Genomic DNA, 13,689 nt, shown 5'->3' on the forward strand with positions numbered 1-13,689 from the left:
TTACGGTATTCATGCTATTTTACAAATGAGGAGTTAGCCTTTTAGAGAAGCCAAACAACATAGCTCAAGGTCGCACAACTAGAACTAGTAAAATAAACACTAGAACATACATATTGTGTTTCTTGGTTCTGTGTGCTTTAGAACCTAGAATTTTAGATCAGGAAGAAGTGTTAAAGGCTCTACATACATGTGTGTGTTATATGTTATATATAATGTTAGTGGAATATATATATAATGATTTAACATTACAGTGTCAGTGGATATATGTATATAATGATTTAACATTATAAAACTGATGTGCCAGGATTCTAACCTAGATCTTCTCAGATCAGATATGTATTGTTTCTAGTCTTCCCTGTCTTTGATTTTGGAGATGTGTATGCTACTGGATGAACTGGCTGGCTGATAAACAAAGGTATTTGGGTTTCTTAATAGTTTCTGATTCACATCTATATTTGTAATGGTGAATAGCTTCCCAAAACATTTTAAAAAATAATTTTATTTATTTTTGTCCGTGCTGGCTCTTTGTTGCTACTTGGGCTTAACACTAGTTGCAGCAAGTGGGGTCTACTCTCTAGTTGCTGTGTGCAGGCTTCTCCTTGCGGTGGCTTCTCTCGTTGTGAAGCATAGGCTCAGGGGCACAAGGTCTTCAGTCCTTGCTGTTCCTGGGCTCTAGAGCATAGGCTCAATAGTTGTGGTGCATGGGCTCAGTTGCTCTGGGGCACATGGGATCTTCCTAGACCAGGGATTGAACCTGAATCTCCTGCATTGACAAGCAGATTATTTACCATTCAGCCATCAGGGAAGCCCCTTCCCCAAACATTTAAATGTATTTTGAGGCAGCTTGAGATAGTGGAAAAGAACATAATAAGCCTTAGATCTTAGCCCATTTAAGTTGGAATCCTGTGGCTTCTTTCCTCATTAACTGTGTGACCTTGTGGAAATTACCTAACTTCATTTTCTCATCTATAAAATGGGCAGAATATCACCTACCTTGAAATAATCAAGGATAGTGTAGTATGTTGTTTCTGACACATGGAATATGCTTGATAATGTTAACCTTGCTTTATTTAACATTGATGCAGATTGATAAGAACAACTATTATGATCTTAAATGTTAGTGTATTTGAAGTTTTCAATATTATTACTACTACCTGTTGATTCTTATTGAGTGCCAGGCACTAGTCTAAGTGCTTGATAAATCTGTCATTTTAAATCCTTAAGCAGGAACCATGCAAAGCATTGGTACAAATCTTCTCACTGTACAAATAGCAGAAAATTGTAGGCATGTGTCTTACCTCTAACCAAGAGCTCTAAAATAAATGTTGATCTACTTAGATCTAATAATGATTAAAATAGGGAATAATTCAACATAAAGTATATACACAGGAAGCAGTGTTGTTTATTGTAATGAAATACTGGGGTCAATCTTAATGTCCAACAATAAATAAGGAGGTTATAGTGCATGACATATGGTGGGATTTCATGAAACTATTAGTAGTATTTATTACAAATATTACAGAAATGGTAGAAATGCATACAGAGATTAAAATTATGCACAGTTACATCCATTCCGTGGTTATAATTTTGAAAATTTTACACATAGACATTCATGCATGCACATACAGACAAAACCTGGGAAGAAAAATGAAAAAATGATTTACTGATTTACTAAGATAATGGATGCTATATGATTATTGTGTTAAAGGTAATTTCATGTGTAATTTTGTGGGAACCAAGGTTATATGTTTTCTGTGTAGTGTGCACTGAAAGATACTGCCCTTAAAACATTCAGGGGGGTTGAGCTAGGTGACATGGTCCAGTATAATGTTTCTTATACTTTGGGGACACTTTAATCTCAGTTATTGGCTTTTTATTCTTTTAGTAAACTCAGCACACATTATCATCAATCCGTTGCATTTTGCTATGGAATTTTAGTTTTTCTTTTTTCCTTCTTGTTCTGAAACAGGATGGCTACCACAAGTAGATAAATATAACTGCTTTTTTACCTTAATGGATTTATTTGAGAATCTTCAAGTTCTTGTACTTTAAGCCCCAAGATTGATGTCCCATTGCAGTATTATGAGGGAAACCCTCTATTGAAATCTTGTGTTATGCCCATTACTTTTTGTGTAGCTTGTCTTGTCAATCAGCAGAGCAAATACTTTACTGCTCTCTGCCTTCTGAATTACTTCATATATTTTATGGTTGATATATTTTATGGTATGTGTGTTCTTTTCTGTTTCATTGCTTCCATAAAAAAGACTGGTTTAGGTGTTAGTTTAATTCCTTCTCTTTTCCATTTGTCTGTGAGTACTACAAGACACAGTGTTCCATTGATTCTTGCATTTCTCATTTATATTCTGATTTTAAAACAAGCTTGTTAGAAAGAATTTGCCTGGATAAATAGTATGATGGTCTTGGTGTTTGAAAAGTTACTAGAATGTTGCTTTTTCTGTTGTTTCAGTCATGTTCCAGTTAAGAGTATTGTTAAATTGATTCTGTGTGTCTCTCTGTGTGTGCTTATCTCTCATTTATTTTACATTAATCTTCAGAAGAGTATGTCTGCAAGTGAAACCATGATAATTCTTTGTACTGTAATTCTTTGGAATGCTTGCCTTTCTTGGGTGGTTGTTTTATAGAAGTAGTATCCAGAAAACTTACGGGCTCTGTAGCATGGTCCTCATGTCTTCAAAGGATGTTTTAAAAATGTTTAGAGCAAACTACTTTAAAAGAAGAAAACTTTATTGTTACTTGTATAAAAATAATGATCCCTACTCATGGTAAAAATTCAGTATAAAAGGGGTCTAAAGTGAAAATTTCCGGTCCCTCCATTCCCAGTTTTCAGAGGTAACCACTGCTGAGAGTTTCTTTGGATTCTTCCAGAGATTTTATAAGCATAAACAGGTTGGATCATACTTAAATGTATCGGTTTGTAACTTGTTTTCATAATATCAGCACATTTTTAGAAGTGTGTACTTTGTATTTATGAATCTAATTCTCCTGCCTTTTAAAAATGTAGAATTTTTCTGGGCATAGGGCATGGATAAAATTTAGTGTTTTTTCTTCTAGAAAAAGTGGTATTGTAATTATTTCTCTAATAAGTTAGCTTAGACTTTTCTTGTTGTGTGGGAAGTTCATGGGGATGTGATTGAGGGCATATTTATGTCAAAAGAATAGACTTTGCATTTGTCCCTTGGTTTTCATGGGGAGTTGGTTCCAGGATCTGCTGTGCATACCAAAATCTGAGACTGCATGTATACCATGGTTAGCCTTCTGTATCTCTGGTTCCGCTTCTGCAGTTGGCCAACTGTGGATCATGTAGTAATGTAGTATATATTGAAAAAAAATCTGCATAGAAGTGGGCCTGGGTAGTCCAAACCTGTATTGTTCATGGGTCAACTGTATCTTTTCAGAGTGAATTGTATATAAGATGCAGTTTTTGTCCTCAGAGTCAGCAGTCAATACAGAAGGTGGTTAAGGAAACAAAAACATTAAAAATACAGGGTCATTATTGTAATGATGGAGGCTTGTGTATAGGAACAGAAAGAGGTAGTGATTATCTGGGAGACTTCAAAGGAATGGGCCTTACAGAGGGGAGGGTAGTGACTGAGGTTGAGAGGAGTTGACTAGGACATTCAAAACCAGCCCCGCCCCATACAGTGCAGTAGTATTCAACTGCTCTTAGTTCCCTTCAGTTCAGTTCAGCCACTCAGTCGTATCCAACTCTTGTGACCCCATGGACTGCATGCAGCACGCCAGGCTTCCCTGTCCATCTCCAACTCCCGGAGCTCACTCAAACTCATGTCCGTGCAGTCAGTGATGCCATCCAAACATCTCATCCTCTGTCATCCCCCTCTGTCTTCAATCTTTCTCAGCATCAGGTTCTTTTCCGATGAGTCAATTCTTTGCATCAGGTGGCCAGAGTATTGGAGTTTGAGCTTCAGCATCAATCCTTCCCTTAACATACCACTATGTTTGGGGCTTCCCAGGTGGCACTGGAGAAGGCAGTGGCACCCCACTCCAGTACTTTTGTCTGGAAAATCCCACTGACGGAGGAGCCTGCTGGGCTGCAGTCCATGAGGTCTCGAAGAGTTGGACACGACTGAGCGACTTTACTTTCACTTTTCCCTTTCATGCGTTGGAGAAGGAAATGGCAACCCACTCCAGTGTTCTTGCCTGGAGAATCCCAGGGACGGGGGAACCTGGTGGGCTGCCGTCTATGGGGTCGCACAGTTGGAAACGACTGAAGCGACTTAGCAGCAGCAGCAGCAGCAGGTGGCGCTAGTGGTAAAGAACTGGCCTGACAATGCAGGAAACCTAAGAGACGCAGGTTTGATCCCTGGGTGGGGAAGAGAGATCCCTTGGTGAAACACACGGCACCCCACTCCAGTATCCTTGCCTGGAGAATTCCATGGTCAGAAGAACCTGGCGGGCTACAGTCCATAGGGTTGCAAAAAGTTGGACAGGACTGAAACAAGTGAGCAGACATGCATGCCGCAGTGTTTGATGCCCACATGTTTCTTTGCTTGAGCCGTTTCTAATGCCTAGAATGCTCTTGCACCCAATTGCCAGCATACTGTGCATATCGTTCTAGATTTAGAGTTGGATCACCTGAAAAACATATCTGATCCCCCCTTTCCCAGTTGAGAACCACTTCTCTGTGCCTTGGAGCTTCCTGTGCATATTTATGCCAGTGTATTTTCTTATTTTTTTTAATTTAATTTTATTTTTTCACTGTGTCATGTGGCTGGTGGGATCTTAGTTCCCTAACCAGATATTGAACCCAGGCCCTCAGCAGTGAAAGTCAGGAGTCCTAACCATTGGACTGCCAGGGAATTCCCATTGCTTGTGTACTTTCAGTGTACTCAATTACAATTGCTTTTGTGACATCTTCACTGTATTGTAAACTCATGGGGAGTCAGCTACGTTTTATTCATTTCCAACATTTTATTATGAAAAATTTCCAGCATATGTAATTGTAATAGCAATCACCTATATAACCAGGGCTTCCCTGGTGGCTCAGTCGGTGAGGAATCTGCCCGTAATGCAGGAGATGCTGGTTCAATCCCTGGGTTGGAAAGATCCCCTGGAGGAGGAAATGGCAACCCACTCTAGTATTCTTACCTGGGAAATCTCATGGACAGAGGAGCCTGGCAGGCCAGAGTCCTTGGGATTGCAAACAGTTGGACATGACTGAAGTGACTGAGTATGCATGCACCTGCCTATATAGCCATCACCTACATTCCACCTTTAACATTTTGATATATTTGCTTTGTCAAATATCCACCCAACCATTGCTCCCTTCTATCTATTGATTATCCTTTTTTATTTTAGATGATTTTCAACCTGTGGACATTAGTGCTTTTCACCACTATGGACTTCAGCTTAAGGTCATTAAACAGAGTTCATGTTTTACTCATTATTATCCTTTTATTTACATTTTGAAAATTGTGCCTGTTATTTTTATCATCATGGCTATCTCAGTGCAAGTGCTGAGGTTCTTAGTAATATTGTAATTAAAATCCTTAGTTTTGTGCATTTGTGCACATAAGTGTATTGCATTTGAAAGAAGCAATTCATTAAGAGCTGGAGTAGAATAATAGAATAAGGATAATTATCATGGTTATTAGAATAATTTATTGTTTAAAGGCTGAACTAAATGCTAGGTAAAAAGAGAAGGTTGGAAGGGATAGTTCAACTGGGAGGATACCAAGAACTGACCTTACCTAGGATTTTAATTGAGCCTTACTGATTCTGGGTTGAGTAGCAGGGGACAGTTATGGTTAGGTTGGGGAAGCAGAGGTGAGAATGAGCACCTTTCATGGAATACTGAAACAAACATTGTGATTGCAGCTGTAGGTTCAATTTCATTAATAAAAAAAGCATTGGTTTGTGGTCTTGGAGGATCTGGTCAGGATTGGGAGGGGTCTTGATAGTGTTAAAATATGACATGTCCAAAGAGGCTATTTTGTATTTTTCTTAAACTCACAGTTTAAAAAATACTCTTTTTATCTAATGCTTTTTTTCTCCAATTGAACAAACTTTTGTCTTGGGTTATTCAGAATTTCTAGAACCTGGCAGCTCCTGGCGTTTTTGTAGAAGATAGAAATTGGAAAGAAGATCCCAGTAGCAAATTGAAGTCTATATGGAATAAACTTTGTGAAGAGTTTCATTCATGGTTAGCTTAAACTTGGGCAGTATCTTATTTAGGAAAGTCACAGTTTTCTCTCTTGTGGAAGGAAGAGTGGTATGGTGACCACCGGTTTCTTAGACTTTAGGCAGCATCTTAAGGACATTCTGGGGGAAATGCATCATTAGGCTGTGGGTTTCTGGCATTTGAGTGAACAAAGGTTCAGATGATGTAGTGGCCTAAGAAGGAAGAAGGAAGTGTGTTTGCTTTTCTTCCCTAACTATTCATGCCTTCTCTGTCTGTAAAACTGGGTCAGTCTGTGTATCAGAAGTTGCTGATTCCATGACTTAGAGCAGTTTCTCTTAAAGTGGGATATGGACCCACCTACATATGGGATTTGTGAATACAAGATACCTGATACTTGTGTATGCAGATCTACTGAACGGGTCCCTAGTTGTGGATCCTGTGACCCTGCGTTTAAACAAGTGTTTATATGATTCTTATGCCTACTGGAATTTAAGAGAACCACTTTCTTACAGATAGAGTTTTCCATTATTTATTACGTGATCGCCTATATGTATGATGACAGAGCTATTGTTCCCCCTCAGGGACATACAGTTACAAGCAACATGTGCTTATTTGCTTTATAGGATTGATGGTAAAGTGCAGCTTTGGGGGATTTTCTGCTGCTCAAGATTTAGCTGGAGAACATTTTGTATACATAGGAGTAAGGAAAAATTTCTGTTTTTATTGCATGTATTGAACAACATGTGTAAGATATTTCAGGGGTTTTCTATGTGGTAGTTTCAGACATTTATATAAATATAGAGGAGGGAAACTGATACCTCTTTTATAGTTGAAATTGACTGATTCTCAAATCCTTAAGGGCTTCCCCGGTGGCCCAGCGGTAAAGAACTCGCCTGCAATGCAGGAGATGTGGTTCAATCCCTGGGTCAGGAAGATCCCCTGGAGAAGGGAATGACAACCCACTCCAGTATTCTTGCCTAGAGAATTCCATGGACAGAGAAGCCTGGCGGGCTGCAATCCTTGGGGTTGCAGAAGAGTCAGACACGACTTAGCGACTAAACAGCAACAAGTCTTCCAAAGAGTATTGAACAGCTAATATGTGGATGATCCTAACAGGACACCCATTTACTTGTGAAGCAAATATGCAGAAGGCAGCTAGGAGTTTTACTAGCTGTGTGACATTGTGCAAGTTTTCATAACCTTTTAGAAAATAATGTTTAGGGGACGTCGATGGTGTATTATGGAAACCATTTTATTACTTAAGTATTTCAATAAGTCTTAGCATGATAGTGTGAGGACGTTTTTCTTCCTCTTTGAAAACATGTATTTATGTATGGCTGTGCTCCAGCTTTCTGTAGTTGACCGCGAGGAGGGGCTGCTCTCTGGTTTCAGTGCACGGGCTCTAGGGCACACAGGTTTCAGCAGTTGCTTTGCTCAGGCTCAGTAGTTGTGGTCCACAGGATTAGTTGCCCCGTGACATGTGGGATCTTCCCAGACCGGGGATTGAACCCATGTCCCCTGCATTGCCAGGTGGATTCTTAACCACTGGACCACCAGGGAAATCCAGGACTTTTTTTTCCTTGCATATTAATATAGAGACAGCAAGGAGGATAGAAAAAGCCCTCTGTAAACTGAATTCCTCTTCTTTAAAAAACATACTTAAGAGGTGTTAGTCGCTCATTTGTGTCGTGACTCTTTGTGACCCTGTGGACTATAGCCCGTCAGGCTACTCTGTCCATTGGATTCCCTGGTGGCTGAGATGCTAAAAATCTGCCTGAAATGAAGGAGACCTGGGTTTGATTCCTGGGTGGGGATGATCCCCTGGAGAAGGGAATGGCTACCCACTCCAGTATTCTTGCCTGCAGAATCCCATGGACAGAAGAGCCTGATGGACTACAGGGGAGTCGTAAAGAGTCAAAAAGAGCGACTAATGCACTAAACATACTTGGAGACAGATAAAATGTACAAATCACAAAAAATGTGTAGGAGTGGGTAGGTAGTGCATCAAAGAAGCCTGGAGAATAGTGAGCTATTTAGCCTGAGGAGGTTAGATGATCTGAGAAGTCTCAAGTGCAAAAGGTAATAACATCCTTTGTGTGTGGCAATGGCAGTAGATAAGGAGGTGAGCAGGCTGGAAGATAAAAGCCCTCTTGGACAAGGTCAGATTAAGAGAGATTGTAGGGCTGTATGTAGTAACTATTGCGAAAAGACGCCATTGTAGTAGGAAGTGATCTGTCTCCTTGAAAGTAGGGGAGAGAATGTTTTGCTTTTTGAAGTCAGCAAGAAAGAGATCATCATCAGCCTGTTAGGAATGTGGGCAAATGACATGAGCAGATAGAGTATGGAAAAGACAGTAAGAATGTCTCTTAACCATAAGGAAATAAGAGAAGTACAAGTTAAAACTGGAAGTGGGAAGTCCACTGGCTAAGACTCCACACTCCCAGTGCAGGGGGCCTGGGTTCAATCCCCTGGTCAGTGAACTGGATCCCACGTGCCACAACTAAAGATGCCACAATGAAGACTGAAGATCCCACGTGCCACAAGTAAAACTTGGCACAGCCAAGTCAAAAAATTAAATACAGTTAAAAAGAACTACAAGTATTGTTTCTTAGCCAGACCTATTTGGTTCCTGATTTTTAATATTAACAGCAAGAGTTCAGATAACGATAAATGCCTGGATAGTGACAAATACTGCATTATCCAAGTCTTTTGGTTTACAAGTTTTGAATAGTAATGGATTTATTGAAAATGTGTGTTGGATTTCTGAGTTTGTGTAGGGAGATTCACTTGAATAATGATTTTTCATTTTAGCAGATTGACAAAAATTTGAAAGTGTTGACAGTGCTGTTAGATGTACAGAAACACACCCAGACATAGGTTGGTTACTGGTAGAAGTACAAATTGGTATAACCTTTGTGTATGGAGACCAGTTTTGATGTTTATTAATATTACAAATGCATATGGCTTTTGGCCAAAATCGCCAATCATGTGTCAGTTGGTATGAAGGACAGCTTATGTTTTAGTTGACTAAAATGACCAGAGCAACATGGAATTAAATATTGTTTAAGTTGTTAAAGAATAGTTTTGGTGTTCTAGTGTAGATGTTGAAGAAATTAATTGGAAGAAAGCATTTGGGTGGTGAGGGGGCAGACAAGACAACACTGATGGACACAGATTAAAAAATTTTTTTATTAAGATAGTCATTTACATAAAATCCAAGTCACTCTTTTTAGTGTATAGTTCTGTGAGTTTTAGCAAATGTATATAGTTGTATAATCATGATTACAGCAACATACATTGCATGTGTGCATGTTCAGTTGTGTCCAACTCTTTTGCGACCCCATGGTCTGTAGCCTACCAGGCTCTTCTGTCCATAAAATTTTCCAGGCAAGGATACTGGAGTGGGTTGCCATTCCTTCTCCAGGGGATCTTCCTGACCCAGGGATCGAACTTCCCTCTTGCATTTCCTGCCTTGGCAGGCAGATTCTTTACCACTGTGCCACCTGGGAAGCAACATACATTACAGTTCCACTATTTCTACCCACAAATCCCTCCTGTACTCCTTGGTGGATATTGGTCTTTTTCCCCAGTCTAAGCCCCTCCACTGATCTATTTTCCATGCATAGATTTTTTTTCTGCCTTTTCCAGATGGTCTTATAAATGGAATCATATCTAAGTAGCCTGTTGAGTTTGGCTGCTTTCACTTAGCAGAATACAATACATTTGAGTTTCAGCTGACTCAGTTATGTCAGAAGTTTGTTCTTTTTTTTACTACTGAGTAGTATTCCATTTTGTGGATGTAAGCTAATTATCCATTCACCAGTTGAAGACATTTGGGTTGCTTTCTACCTTTGGGGGATTACAAATAAAGCTACCTAATTTTATAGTTTAAGATTTTTACATTTGAGTCTAGGATTCATTTTGAGTCAATTTTTGTATATGTGCAAGTATGGATTAAGGAATTTTTTTGGCATATGTATATGCAGTCGTTCAGACTGTCTTTGTTGAAATGCCTTGTTATCTCTGTCAAAAACTGTGTGACCCTAGTGTGTGACTCTATTTCAGGTCACTATTCTGTTGACCTGTCATAATCACCATTTACAATGTCTTGATTACTGTAGCTTTATGGTAGGCCTTGATATAGTGTATAGTGTGAGTCTTCCGAATTTGTTCTTTTTCAAAAATTGCTTTGGCTGTTCTGATTCTTTTTCACCTAAGAATCAGTTTGTTGATTTTGGAGGCAGGGCAAGCTTTGCTGGGATTTTGATTATAGACATTTTAAAATGTTATTTTGGTATAATTAATACTAGATTCATTGGAAGTTGCAAAAATAGGAGAGAGGTCCCATGTATCCTTCATTCATTTTCCACTGGTGAAACATCTTGCATAATTCCAGTAGAATAGCAAGACCAGAAATGGACATTGGTACAATCCACAGTTTATTCAGATTTTACAAGTTATATGTGTGCTTTTTTGTAAGATTGTTTTTGTGTGTTTATAATTCTAAGCAAATTAACACATGTATTTGTTGTTCAGTCATTCAGTCACTCAGCTGTGTCCGACTCTTTGTGCAACCCCATGGACTGCAGCACGCCAGGCTTCCCTGTCCTTCACCATCTCCCAGAGCTTGCTCAAACTCATATCCATTGAGTCGGTGATGCCATCCAACCATCTCATCCTCTTATCCCCTTCTCCTGTCTTCAAACTTTTCCCAGCATCAGGGTCTTTTCCAGTGAGTTGGCTCTTCACATCAGGTGGCCAAAGTATTGGAACTTCAGCTTCAGCATGACTCCTTCTGGTGAATAATCAGGGTTGATTTCCTTTAGGATTGACTGGTTTGTGACCACCACCATCAAGATACAGATCTGTTCCATCATCACAAAGATCCCTCATACTACTTACTTTCCTGCTCCCTCACCTCCTAATCCCTGTCAGCCCTAATCTGTTCTCCGTAATTTTGTCGTTTTTGGAGACTGTTCCGTAAATGGAAATCATGCAGTATGTATGGTTGAAATTGACTGTCCCCCACCCCCCACTCAAAATACCCTTGAGATTCATCCAAGTTGTTACATCCCAACAGTTAATTCCTTTCTATTGCTGAGCCATATTTCATGGTTTGAATATACCACAGTTTTTTTTAATAACCATTAGTGAATGGATTAAGGATATTTGGGTTTGTATTAGTTTGCTTGGGCTGCCATTACAAAGCACCACAAACTGCGTGGTTTAAACAACAAATTTATTGTTTCACAGTTCTGGAGGCTAGAAATCCAAGATCAAAGTATCAGTCAAATTGGTTCCTCCTGGAGGCAATGAGAGAGAATACATTTCATACCTCTTCCCTAGCTTCTGGTGGTTTGCTGGAAATCTTTAGGTTTTCTTGGTTTATAGAAGCATCACCCAGATTGCCACCTTCATCTTTCTATGAGGTTTTCACTTTGTATGTTTGTCTTCAAGTTTCCCCTTTTATAAGAATACCAGTCATACTGGATTAGAGCTCATCCTGAGGACCTCATTTTAAATTGATAACTTTTGTAGAGACTAAGTAAGGTCATATATCAAGGCACTGGGGGTTAGGACTTGAAAATAGAAGTTTGGGGAGGACGCAATTCAACCTATAACAGAGTTATTTTCAATTTTTAGCTATTACAAATAAAGCTGTACATGTTTATTCATGTACATTTGTGTACATGTTTTTGTGTGGATGTAGATTTTCATTTCTTGGGATAAATGCTCAGAAGTGTGCTGATTTTTATGGGAAATGCGTGTATGGTTTTAATTAATGTTTTTATCGATACAATTTACATATAACATTGAGTAAGTTTAAGGTATATAGTGTGCCAATTTGATACATTTATATTGCAAATAGGATTATCACAGTAGCTTTAGCTAACACTTCAATTCTGTCACATAATTATCATTTATTTTTTGTGGCGAACTATTTGGTTTTTAGAAGAAATTGCCAAACTCCTTACCAGAGTAAAGAGGTAGCTGAGACTAGCTTGCATTGTTCAACCGAGTACTTCAAATTTTTTTTAAAGCTAGTATTTCTTTGTTTTGCCATAAAGATACAAGCTTTAGTTCCTTTTTACTGTATAAATAGACAAAAAATTGTCAAAATGCAGTATTCTAAGTATCATTTGTCAGTGTTTTCTGTTTTTTTGTTTGTTTTTTTCAGTTCTGTCTTAATTTATAAAACTACATTTTGAAAGCTATCATTAGTTAGGTTGTATAGTATGCTTGTTCAGTAGAAAGGAGTTCTCAAGTGATTGGTAAAATCTTATGAATATTTGATATTTGGTAAAATATTTGATAAAAGGATTTAAATTTTTTATTGTGATTTAAAAAAAACATAAAATTTACCATCTTAACCATTTTTAGATGAACAGTTTAGCAGTGTAAAGTAAATTGACATTACTATGAAACTAGTCTCCAGACCTTTTTCATCATGCAATTCTGAAACTCTAGGCTGCAGTCCATGGGGTCGTGAAGAGTCGGACACGACTGAGTGACTTCCCTTTCACTTTTCACTTTGATGCATTGGAGAAGGAAATGGCAACCCACTCCAGTGTTTTGCCTGGAGAGTCCCAGGGACGGGGGAGCCTGGTGGGCTGCCGTCTATGGGGGCGCACAGAGTCGGACACGACTAAAGCGACTTAGCAGCAGCAGCATACCCATTAAACAAAACTTCCCTCCTCCCTGCCCCTCCCCAAAGAAAAACCTAGTAACCACCATTCTACTTTCTGTTTCTGTGAATTTGATACTTTAGGTACCTCATGTAAGTAGGATCATACGTACTTGTCTTTTTGTGACTAACTGGCTTTTTAAATTTACAATAATGTCTTGAACGTTCATGTACATTGTAGCATGTGACAGGACTTCCTTTTTTGTTAAGGATGAATAATATTGCATTGTATGTATTTGCCATATTTGTTTATTTATTCAGTTGTTGATGGACATGTGGATGCTTCCACTTCTTGGCTATTGTGAATTTCCTGCTATGAATATGGGTGTGCAAATATCTTTTGACGACCCAACTTTCAAATATTTGGTATATACATGCTTGGGAGTAAGAGATTTGCTGAAGTATATGTCCGTTCTATTTAAAAAATTTTGAGGTACCTCTGTATTTTCCATAGTAGTTGCACAATTTTATAATCCTACCAACAGTGCACAAGTGTTCAATTTTTTTCCACATCGTTGCAGGCACTTATTATGTCTTCTTTTTTTTTTTTTTTATTCCAGCCATCCTAGAACATGTGAAGTGGTATTTCATTGTAGTTTTGATTTGGTTTCAATTCAGATCCTTTGTCTGTTTTTAAAATTTGTGTTACTCGATTTTTTTGTTGAGTTCCAGAAATTCTTTGTATATTCTGGGTATTGACCTCTTATCAGATATGATTTGCAAATATTTTCTCTGATTCTGTAGGTTACCTTTTTACTCTGTTGATTGTGTCCTTTTATGTGTAAATGTTTTGACGTAGTCTCATTTGTCTGCTTGTGCTTTTGGTGTTATATTTAAGAAATCA

The 13,689-nt window shown here is 38.6% G+C and overlaps 1 protein-coding gene across 5 annotated transcripts in view; it reads left to right on the top strand.

Moving 5' to 3' along the window:
* The window catches only part of STAG2 (STAG2 cohesin complex component), a 129,848-nt gene that overhangs the window by 24,542 nt on the left and 91,617 nt on the right, over nucleotides 1-13,689 (top strand). The window lies entirely within an intron of this gene.

The sequence above is a fragment of the Bos indicus genome, chromosome X, assembly GCF_029378745.1.
Source record: "Bos indicus isolate NIAB-ARS_2022 breed Sahiwal x Tharparkar chromosome X, NIAB-ARS_B.indTharparkar_mat_pri_1.0, whole genome shotgun sequence".
In the NCBI taxonomy this organism is placed as follows: Eukaryota; Metazoa; Chordata; class Mammalia; order Artiodactyla; family Bovidae; genus Bos; species Bos indicus.